Raw genomic sequence first — 12787 nt, 5'->3', positions numbered from 1 at the left:
TTTCAGTTTAATATTTTTTTACAAACATTTTTTTTAAATATCCCACCTTTTGTCTTAGATGTCGCTTTTTTTTCAAACATATTGATACGCTAGTGCTGCCACCAGTAGTTGATAGAGAGAAACAATGAAAAAAATAATAACAACAGTAAAAAAATAGCAGCTAAATTTTTCACGAATAATCAGTTTTACGTCGTTAATTAATTACAATTAAACTAAAAGGATTCAGATAGTAATTTTCATAAGGGTTCTTGTGATAAAAAATACAAAGACAATATAAAAAAAGTTAGGCCGATTAATGGTGTCTATCGAGAGTTATCGTGTTTACGAAGTTTCATACGTATAACAATTGACAGCACTGGTTTCTTGAGTTAAAATAATTTATTTTAAACGAATAAAATGATAAATTGACTTAACATTGGGTTTGAATTGTTCCTTAATAAATTCTCTATATGCTAGTATACAATTTTACCTATCTTGGTAGAATAAAAATAGTGTAGAAAGATTTTTATGTGAGTAAAATAGTCGAATAAAAAAAACCGTCTAGAAAGCACACCTGCGCTTTCGCGCTTGAGGTGTGCAAAAATTATTTAAAATAGGCCGTTTTTTCACGGAGGAAACCTATGTAACGCCTTAAGTCACGCCTCCGTATCAGTTCCCAATGACACATGAATTTCATGAAAGCTCCCTTGATTCTGAATCTAATCGAAGCTATCGGTATCCAACGCTTTGTGCGCACTCGTTTAATTTTTTTACATATCTTAGAATAATATTTCTTCTGAATCACTATTTCAAAAATAAAACTGATCATTGACAAGATCAATCCGTAACCCAATAGTAAGAAAGAGAATTTCAAGTCATCAAATGTAACCTGACGATAACGCCGTAATGATCGTGCTTTTGCAATTTCCATCTTAAGAATACGTCGAGCAGTTTTATCTCGAGTCCACTTTTGTGACAATCTAGATTGTAAGCACCGAATCATGAGGTCATTGAAGCGGGATTCTAGAGGCCAATTTTTCCTCATCAAATGGAAATAATATTTATTAAGTAACGGCTTTTTTGAGGTATGCAATTTAAAACGCTTGACCATTGGCAAATAATTGATATAATCCCCAATACAAGCAACTGAACTATTAGTTCTTATGTTGTTCTTGCATCTGATGAATCTTCCAAAAGTTGTTTTATTTTTTATGTCTATGTCGTTTATGTAATCAGCAGGGCTAAAGTCAGTATAAATTTGTTTGTATCGTGGGTCTTTGAGGTCTTCAAGACTTTCGACATTTTTTCGATACTCGGCTTTGGTTAAAAATCCAGCAAGTCGACCACTGAATGTCCCATGAATTATCAAGAAATATAAGAAGATCATCGAGAAAAATATTCGACTTTTATTGGTGTCCATGCGTGTCTTGATTCCGGTATTTATTAGCAGCCGGAGAATTTCGAAGCTTGCGAACGTGATGTCATGTTCGGACAAGTAGATGACGATAAATGTCATGGCGAGAATTATCATTGTCGCGATCACTGTTAAGCAACCATAGTAATTGTAAATTTTTTCCAATGGAGTAAGTAGTCCACGATTGTGGGTCAGTATAGTTATCGAAAAGAACCTTATTGGTTGCGAAAAACTGTATCCGAAATATGCACTTTGATAACCTAAGCTATAAGCTGCTAATGAGAAATCATATTGACGGTTCCTTCCAGTTACGTTGCTAAAAAAATCTTTAGAGACCCTCTTCAATTTGATTCGTACATTTAACGCATTCTCAATCATAAGAGCAACCTTCTCTTGCCTGTAAGACAATCCGATGTTTTCGACAGCTGCTATTACTGGATAACCATCTAAATTCTTATTTCGATCAAATATGAATCCTTGACAAGTATTCTCTTGAAAAAAGAAAAAAAAAGAAAAATGTGAATAACGAAAGTTATTAAATTCGATACATTCACGGAGAGAAAATTATAGTAAGCGTTTTTAGCACGGTTATGAAATATCAACCCATAACGTATGTACATTATAGTAATAATTGCTAAGAATTATGAGCTATACGGCCATAATTTCTGGGAAAAGTTTCCATACATATGGTAAAGATTACTCTAATTATGGTAATAGTTCCTATACTGTATGGTAACTTAACTCTTCGTTGGTCGCGCTTCACTGCCCGCTTTCATTGGTCGCGTCGTTAGGGAATCGCCGCAATGTTAATTTTCTTACACACAGAAAAAAAATTAACTTGATTCAAGTGAAATATTCTTGAACCAAGAATACTAGTTTGAAAAATTCCATTTTTTTTGCTTCAAGAATTTATTTCTTGGCTCAAGAATTTTCAGGATTCTTAAATCAAGATTTGTATATGCTTGGTTCAAAAGTATATTTTTTTTCACACAATAAATCTAACTCTCAAACCAAGTAACAGATTTACTTGAGTGAAGTGAACATTTTGACGCCAGGTGGCGCCTCGATGGGAACAGCGTACTTGCTTGTTTTTCTCGGTCAGTTGTAGTTAGTTTTGAATTGTAAGTTCACAATATGAACATTAAAACATTAATCTCGCCGTTGATAATTATTTTTGTTTAATGTATATGCATATGAACAAATTTCGGTATCATGATACTTAAAGTAGTAAATAATTACTGTGTTCAAACTTTGAAGATTTTCACAGTAAATGTATTTAATTGTCAATGCTTATTTACTGAGTAACCTCAAATTTTCTATTATTGAAAATCTGGCCATTAAACAAAAATATTATTTAAATTTTTAGTACAAATAAATTTTTTTTTAAATAAAAAAATGCATTAAACTTCCAAATCAAAAATTAGTATAAGTAACCATTGTAGTAATAAACTGATTAATAATTTTTAAAAATATATTTGTATATTTCTAAATCGAATAAAATAACATCCTGATTCAAAAAATGGGCCATACTCAAACTAAGTCGGTATCATCCTGAATCAATATTATCGGCCTCAAACCAAGAGAAAAAAATTCTTGGGAGAAATAAATATGCATCTTGTTTGAAAGCAAAAAAAGCTTCTTTTAAGATTAAAATTTTTGAAGGAAAAATTTTTACTCTCCATTGAAGAGTATAATAATTTATTTATTCAAGACTGAAATTTTTTTGAATTGAGAAGTTTAGATGTTTCGAAACAAGAATAATATTTTGAAGAAAGTAATTTACTTGAACCAAGTTAATTTTTTTTTCTGTGCAGTGTTGTCAAGTATACTATTAAGCGAGAAGTTAAATTAAAAAAGATTTTCCGATTGAAGATCACAAATAATATGATGGATAATTATTTCAAATTAATTTTATCCAATATAAATGTCGCATCAAAATTTTTTCGCAATACTTTATTTATGAGTACCCAGAGAGGAAAGTACCACGGGCCCAGGCTTGGCCCAGACTTGGCCCAACTTTGTAGAACCTTGGGCCAGGCTTGTAAACCAGTCTTGGCCCAGCCTTGGTAGAAGCCTGGAATGATAATCTCGGGCCAAGCCTGGTTGCCAGACCTGGCCCATGCTTGGTTACCAGACCTGGCCCATGCTTGGTTGCCAGACCTGGCCCAGGCTTCCAGGAAACGAATAAATTTAATTTAAAAAAATTTATTATTATTAACCTCGTAGAATTCATGATCATTAACGTTTTAATGATCTAAGGGAGGTAAATGATGTGAAAAAAACTCGGTGGAAATTCTGCTGGACTCTGGGCGCGAACTGCCGTCCTTCTGATTACTGGGTCCGAACGGTAGCTACTGGACGAACCTACTAACGTTGAACTGGTACATTTATATGATCTACTTATATAAACCATAGGTATATCCAAACTTGGGTAATCCTACCTTGGCCCAAGTCTGGGTTGCCATTGGACGGCCAAGGCTAGGTTACCCAGTCTTGGCCCAAGCCCGGGTAATCATTGTAACGACCAAGGCTAGGTTACCCAGTCCTGGCCCAAGCCTGGCTTGCCATTGGATAGCCAAGGCTAGGTTGCCCAGTCTTGGCTCAAGCCCGGGTAATCATTGTAACGGCCAAGGCTAGGTTACCCAGTCTTGGCCCAAGTCTGGCTTGCCATTAGACGGCCAAGGCTAGGTTACCCAGTCCTGGCCCAAGCCTGGGCCAATATAGGTGTGCCAAAGCTAGGTTCCCCAGTGCTGGGCCAAGTAGGGGCCCGTTGTTCAACTCTGGCAGCTCCTGTATGGGTATCCTTTTACTGTATGAGTATAATCCCGGGAAAAATGATTTAAATCTGACCAGATATAATTATATCTGATCAGATAGAATTGTATCTTGGCAGATCTATTTATATCTGATTAGATCTAATATTTAGACATGATCCGATCTCATTATATCTGGCCGACCACCGTTTATATTCAGTCAGATATAATCAGATATAATTAGATCTAGGCTAGATACAATATCAGATATGATGATAATTAGTCAGATCGGCGTGGATCTCGTAAGATCTGACCAGATATAACTGTATCTAAACTAAACACAACATTTAACATAATCTGATCTTGTTATATCTGTTCAGATATAATCATATATATGTATTATTTTTATAGAAAATTGTTTGTATCTGGTCAGATCTGCGTATATCTCGTAAGATCTGACCAGATATAACTATATATGGTCAGATCTAAACTTTTTTCCCCGGGATATGAGTATAATATGGAAAAATTATAGATAATTATATAAAACTATACAAAATTATGTATAGGCATTTCTATATAATTTTATATTATTATTGTAATTATTACCATAGTGACATAGTAACGATTATCGTAATATTATTACTACACCAATTTTAAAGGAATGATTATCATAAGTTGTATGAGTACCATTTCTATAATCGACATTTCAAAAAAACCGGTTACCATACGTTATGGGAACCATTCCCATAATATACTGTAATTGTTACTACAAATTTTTCTCCGTGTTGTAACAAGCGAAATTACTTTTTAAATATGGCCGATAGTGAAATGTCCATCGATCACTTAATTTATTTCGGACATAATCTGAAGTGAAATTGATTCTTTCCCATTCATTTATTGTGCGATTCGTATAAGGATTGAAAGTGAAAATGTTTAATTTATTTTTTGAATCCAGACAGAAAGAGTAAACATTCAAAAAATTACACCTCCATAGTTTAAAAAATTTTTTTGCTAAAAAATTTTCGATCTTGTCCATTTTACATAACAGAAATACCATTATTTCATTGGTTGATACGCTGAGTCTTCGACAATATTTTAATGGTGGAAGAAATTCAGATACGTTCGTGTCGTTCAGTATTAGCAAATCAATTTTCTTGTGAAAATATTGTAAGTTATCAATTAATGATAAATTATTAAGTTTTAATGTTGCAAGGGTTTTCAAACCATTTAGTTCTCTAATTGTTTCTGAAGCTATTTGACCACCAAGAAGTACATCAATCACATCAGGAAAACAATTTCTGATGACAGTGACCTTTGAATAATTATTAATTAATTAATTATGATCATAATAAACTGAGCCAAATACTGAGAAAAAAAGAAACGGAAAGAAACGTCCAATCAAATTCACGATGTTAACATCGCAGTCGTGGACTATACTTTCAGAAAATCTACGTTGATTTGATGAGATTTTATTCATTTTTTTCGAGTTTTACTCACCACTGCTTCGTCCATGATAGAAATATCTGATGGATTCGGAAGTCTAATAAGACTTCTTCCATTATATGAATTAATCCCAACGGCAAAACTCACTATTAGAAATACACCTCGTAGTATATTCATCTTTCTTATTGATTATGAACAAATAAATATTATTGAACTGAAAAAAAAAATAATCATAATAATAATAGACTAGTAATGTAAGAAAATTCACTCGATCATTTTACTAACCGATTGCTCCTGTAGTTGGAGTTAACATTAGGGCTCTCAAAAACACTATGACTGGTGAAGTTTTTGGTAGCATCAGGCTTCTATGAATTTTTTGTCATTCAATAGAGGGGATGGTTCTCCCCGATTACAAATACAACTGCAGTTAAATATGCTTACAAACTATTTACATTATTACAAGCACATTAATTAGAGCGATCAATACCATATATTGTTTTCAACATAGAGGCAGGTGGGCAACATAACACGGTGCGGTGAAACGAACCATCCTACTTTAGTTACAGAAAATTTCGAATGAACCCCACTGACCGGGCTGATTGACTTACCCTGTCCTTCTTTACAAGCTGCAGCTAAAAGTTTTGGACCATAATAAACATGTTTTTCAATTTTAATATACAAAGTCACATTTTGCTCCACTGATTCGTTTTGCACTAGCGTATCGTATAGAGTACTTTACATTATGCACATGGTGCTCGTCCAACTACTCGAAAATGAACATTGTTGTTATTGTCCAATTTTATTCACTATAATATTTGAAATGTGATGAGTTAAGAATTCACACGATTTTTATAAACAACTTTTTATATTATACTCTCCTAATAAGTGATAAATCTTTAACTTGGATACTACGATAAATTGTTCTCATATTTTTAACTTCCCGCTGAGAAAATTGTTAATTTTCAAAAATTCGGGAAGTTATTGGTTTCGGTCCGATTTACGAAAATCGAATTTTCATCAGATGTCGACGTTTTGAGGTCTTAGGAAGCTATTCTGACTAATTTCAAGATGATGTCCGAGTGTATGTATGTATGCATGTATGTATGTATGTATGTATGTACGTACGTATGTAAATACCTGTATCTTTTGAACGGATGAACCGATTTTGAACTTTAAGGTGTCATTCGACGCGGCTTGTCAATATCTTGAAGCTGTGAAAAATTGAGCTTGATCGGTAGGGTTCAGAGATATCCAAAAAATAAAATGTTTTCAAAAATGTTTTTTTTGGATAAATTTTAATGTGCTCGATGGATCGATTCCAAAATCGACTGGGCTCTAAAGCTTTATAAGCCGCGTCGAATGCCACCTCAACCATCAAAATCGATTCATTCGTTCAAGAGAAACCGTTGTTGAAAGAATTAAAAAAAAAAATTTTTTTTATTTTTTTTGAAATATCTAAAAAACGACTCGATAAATTGAATTCAAAATTCGATCAGCTTTAGAATTTGATAAAACGCGTCGATTGCCACCTCAACCGTCTCAATCGGTTTATTCGTTTGAGAGATATTGTTGGAGAAAAAATGATAAAAAACTATTTTCTTCGAAAAGAACGGCATACAAAAGTATTTTCGAGCTCGAAGAGCTCGAAAATGTATTCACGACAACGTTTTCGAGCTCAAGGAGCTTGAAAACAGCGGGAAGTTTTAGGGCTGGCCCGCAGGGTCAACCGATAGACAGATTTTTTTTACAGTGTAGTATCTAAATTTTTCAAGTGTCAATAGCGGTACCTCTACCCTATATACTAATACTTAACCCAATAAAAAAAAAAACCCATAAAAAACGATAATTTCATCTAATGATTAAAAAAAATGATATATCAAGACATTTGTGTCGTTCCAAATCGATTGATCAAATAGATACCGCTATATTGGATACGTCATTTCATGCAGTTAGAGAACACACACATGCACACTCGTATAATCACATATCGAGCGCAACAAGCTGAAGTAAATAGCAAATACGACATATTTCTGCGAATAAAGACAAGAAGACATACAGATTCAGGTCGATGCTGGACGTCTTTATGGGCAATGCCAATCGTACTTGGCATTCCCACTGTTTTCTCAACTCGTATTTATTATCTACGAATATAAGACCCAACTCAGTCTCTTATCTCTCTCAATACACCATATTAATATAAATATATAGGTGCTTTCACGCAAATAAAACTCTTAAGTCAATTCTAATGTCAATCTTTACCCTAAATGATTACGATTAAATCCATTAGTTCTTCTCTCCCATCTCCGTTCTCAACTCTGCTAATATCATTCAATAACTATATACATATACATATACATATATACATATATATACTAGTATAGCACACGCGTGCTACGTTGTCTCTAAATAATTCATAGGTTCCGCAGTGGGTGAGCAAAAACAACTGTCGTGATCCTCACGGTAATGTCTCATCTCTTTTTTATAAATACCTTCCGAGATTTTATCTCAATCTAAATCTACTTGCTCCTTCTGTTCCCATAACAACAACAATATCCTCTCAATCCTTTTCACATATTACTATTACTACTTACTATTTGCTGTTCACTATTACCATTTTCCATTATCAAACTATATATACATACAATTGACAATGATCCTTATTCCGTATCTACTATCCACTATGTGCATAAATAGATTTTTATAAATACCGGACATTTTATATTCGTGGACAATAACAACAAATACCTTCGCGGTTAAATTCCGGTAAGAACTATACACGGAAAAAACAGAATATTAAAATTTAATAAATAATTGTAAAAAGTGGAATCTGTTATCAATAATTAGTACTATTGTGTACGTAATGCAAAGTAGTTTACTAATTTTAGTAGATTCCTAAAAACTACTATCAATTATTTCAAAAAGTAAGTAAATATTATTACTTTTAGGTATAAATACGTGACTTATTAGTGAAAGTTAATTAATTTATGGCATACATCTATTAAAAAGTAATGATTGGTAAAATTAAGAATTGCTATCTTAGATACTGATTTTTCCAGCCGAAAAATTGCAAAAGTTACAAACTTTTATTTTATAAATTCGATATCACTGATCAATTATTAGCTTAAAATATCATCTATTCATCATTATAAATTAATTTACAATGTAGGGGAGGGTGGGGCAGAGCGGCCCCCCTGAAATTTTGACCAAAAAAAAAATTTTTTATTTTTCGACTAATTACTATAAATCTGATATGTTTGCGCATTTTTACCCCTACGCATGACATTTGGGGCAAAATGGACAAGCCCAAAATTTTGAAAAAGTGATTTTTTCATATTTTTATCGTCAAATTAAAAAAAAATTATTGTAATTCCACATTTCTAGCCCTACGCATAACACCTGGGGCAAAATGGACCAGCCGAACTTCCGAAAAAATTATTTTTTCATATTTTTCGGCCGTTTCTCTATGTAAGAGGCAAATTTGGTCACTAAAAATTTATAAAAATTAAATTTTTTTTTTTAGTTGATAAATTTTTGAAATAAAGTAAAATTATAGAATTGATGTTTTTTTTTTTATTAAATAACAATTAGTAATTAAGGTAATCGAGAGTGAACGATTTTTTACGCTTTAAAAAATTTTTTTCGAGTAATGTAAAACCAAAAATAGTTGTCAAGAGAAAGAAATACATTCTTAATGATGAAAACAATTTAAAAAAAAAAAACGAAAAAAAAAAATTTTTTATCATTTTTTGAAGGGGGGCCGCTCTGCCCCACAAAAAAAAAAAAAATTTTTCAGAATTTTGGCAAAATGTCCATAAATTTGTTCGAAATAGGACAAAAGTAAAGTGATCTTATGGTTGAAAGCCACAAAAAATAATAATTGGCTTAGGGGGGCCGCTCTGCCCCACCCTCCCCTACATAAATCGAATAAGTGGTAAATAATAAAATGAAAAATTAGTATACTAGATACTGATTTTTTGCTCATAAAAAAACCGAAAACTTTTAACTCTTATTTTATAAATTCTATCCCATTGACTAATAATTGATATAAAATGTTATTTATTCGTTATTATAAATTAATTTATTATATACATAAATCGAATAAGTGGTAAATTTTTTAAATTTTTCTATGTTTATTTAAATAGTAATAAATAACTAGATACCAATTTATCGATTCTTTTTCATATTAATTTTAATATACGAAATTACAAATTTTGCTCTTCTATGTGTATCAAATTTTAATATAAATAATAGTCATTTTGTAATATATAATAATCCTGATTTGATATTAGTATACAAATATACTAATTTTAAGTAAAAAATAAACTACAAACTATTAAAATTTTGAGCATCATTTTTTTCCGTGTATATTTAAGATAGTACGACTATTCAAATTATGAAAACTTTTTTCCTTTTGTAATTCTCGTGATCGAAACGAAACCATTGGAAGAAAAATATAACTTTTGAAAAATTAGTACATTACATACCGTGGGAGAAAAATAGAATATTACGACCCGCGAGTGTAATTGCCTACCCGAGCTAAAGGCGAGGGTCGCAATCATGCAAATTGGGATGCCCGGCCTTCTTCCGGGGTGCATATAATATTTTTCACAGGATCTTCACTTAAAAGTTTAAATTTCTGCCCTGTTTAGAGGGAAGAAAATTCTTTTCTTTTGTAAAAGAACAAACGACTAAAATTAGCGCATGCGTCATTCTTCCCTCAGGCGCCAAAATTCAAACTTGCAGGTATAGATCTAGTGAAAAAATGTTTACACACACGGGGAGAGGGGGAAGGATCCCGATTCTAGCCTTTGGCTCGAATAGGCAATTATACACACGGGTCGAAATGTCTTATTTTCCTCCCCCGGTGTGTAATACACTTTTTTTCACCAAATCTACACCTGAAAGTTCGAATTTCTGCCTCTGTTTGTAGGAAGAACAGAGCATGCGCTAATTTTTATCGTTTATTTTCTCATAAAAGAAAAGAACGACTTTTTTCCCTCTAAACAGGGCAAGAATTTGAACTTTCAATGCAGGTATCGTAAAAAATTTCTCTATTTCCTTGGTCTGCTACGACCAATTGTGTAAATTAAATCGTTACATTGATTTAGTTGTGAATTTCGAAAAATAATAAACAGATTCGGGGAACCAAAAGCTATGAAATGGATTTAATTGAATGTTTATAAATAATTACAGCAAGGTCTGAAGAGAGACTTCCGTTCTTAAATAGTATGCCTCTATATTAATTTCATTTATTAATCTTTACCGTTGCTCGTGTATACTGCAGTGCGTGGTATAAAATATACTTAAATACACAATCGAGACACTTATTATTAATTGCCGAGTACTATGAATTATGAGGTTACATCTCAAAGTTTTCTGAGTAAACCATCAAACGATTAATAACTTCCTCTAGTTTATTAATCAGATGGGAATATATCATTTTTATATATTTCAATTTTTTTTTTTTCAAAAGGGCAGAATATTTTCTTTGACTTAAAATCCTGGATTAATGATTGAAGATACGATGAAAATGATCATCATCAATCTTGTAGGAAATTAAATTTTCTACAAAAAAGGTCTCCTTTAATTTTTACCCAAACTCAATATTTTGGCCACTAGAAATTTTTGAACCGAATTATATTTTTTAAAAATGACTTTTTCTACAAAAATTTATAAGTATCCGGAAAAAATATGAGATTTTCTTTGAATTTATTAATAAAAATAAATATAATTTTCCATAGCAAACTTCCGCGAATGGTTTAAAAAAAAATGTTTATTATTTTGAAGAAGAAATAGGGATTTTATTATTTTAAAAAGCGAAAAGGGCAATAAAATACAGCAGACAAATAGGAATATATTCCTGGGAGTAGAGCACAAATGACCTCTTGTTAACTGGGTAGTTCAGGGTTCACGTCTACTAAGCCTCCAGCAAATCGTAGTCCCTGGGACTGTTGTGTCTAAGACCCAAGACGTTTCTTATGTATATAGCCACCTATAGCTGTCTGTTTCTTAATTTTATTGCGAGAAATCTAAAGGTAGAAGGCTCAATAGCTTACACCAGCACCCTGACTTACCACCTTCGCGAATAGAACGGTGAGAACGCATAACAACGACTACATGAACTTTACTACAGACAACAACACACATACGGAAGAAGAAGCAGAATAAGAAGAAGAAGAAAAGATAAAATATAACAAGTTAAATAGAGGTAGATTTCTAAGGAGATACTAACACTGATTGGTATCCAGTTACTTGATCTAAACTACCCATCTATATATATATATATTTATCCATACATATAAACAATCTGTAAGAAAATACTAGCATTTCATAAGTTTCCATTATTTTTATTCACATATTTTTATGCGAACATTCATAAATATCTCGATTTATTCACTTAGAGATCACTTGTGACGTAACCAAAAAGTTCAGGGTTCGAATCCCCATCAGAGTATTTGAAGAAAAAAAAAAAAAAGATTTTTTTTTGTAGATTTCATTTAAAATATTTATTGTTGAGGGAGATCACTAGTGTGATCGCCTGAAAAAAAGATGATTGGGAATTTTTTTAAAGAAAACTACTGCATGGAATGTTTTAATGTTTTAAGGATATATTTGTGGATATATAATGAATACAAGATAAAATTTTTGGACAAAAAGATTCAAAATTCAGCGAGTTATTCACGATTTCCCGCGGCTCCAAAAAAAGTCCCCCACTGCAGTGATAGCGACCTTCTCAGTACCGGAAATGAAAAAAAACCAAAAAGTTGATTAAACTAGAAAGTATGTTGCGTACCATAACCCTCGAGCTAAGAAAAAATTTGAAATTTAAAAAGTTGGCGGGGTTTTTAAAAAAATTCAAATTTCGCGCGAAAATTAGGCCTGCCGAAATTAGATTTTTTATTCCATCGGAAAACTGGAGGTTCGTGGGAAGAGAGATATATAGGGGAGAGGGGGGCAAAGTGGGCCCCTTAAGGAAAATAATTATAAAAATAAAAATTTGTTTTTTCGAAATTTCACACTGGTGGCTCTTAAAGCGCACTTGGACAGTAACCAAAAAGTTCTGGTTTCGAATCCCCATCGGAGTATTTGAAAAAAAAATTTTTTTTAATTTCAAATTTCGCGCGAAAATTAGGCCTGCCAAAATTAGATTTTTTATTCCATCGGAAAACTGGAGGATCGTGGTACGTAGAAAGATATA

The 12787-nt window shown here is 32.3% G+C and overlaps 1 protein-coding gene across 2 annotated transcripts in view; it reads left to right on the top strand.

Moving 5' to 3' along the window:
• The window catches only part of LOC130674357 (proteasome activator complex subunit 3), a 175972-nt gene that overhangs the window by 154823 nt on the left and 8362 nt on the right, over positions 1-12787 (top strand). The gene's annotated exons all lie outside the window — the stretch shown is intronic.

This window comes from Microplitis mediator, chromosome 9 (genome assembly GCF_029852145.1).
Source record: "Microplitis mediator isolate UGA2020A chromosome 9, iyMicMedi2.1, whole genome shotgun sequence".
Classification (NCBI taxonomy): domain Eukaryota; kingdom Metazoa; phylum Arthropoda; class Insecta; order Hymenoptera; family Braconidae; genus Microplitis; species Microplitis mediator.
Note: the sequence above shows the minus strand (reverse complement) of the source record. Positions and strands in the feature narration are given on the sequence as shown.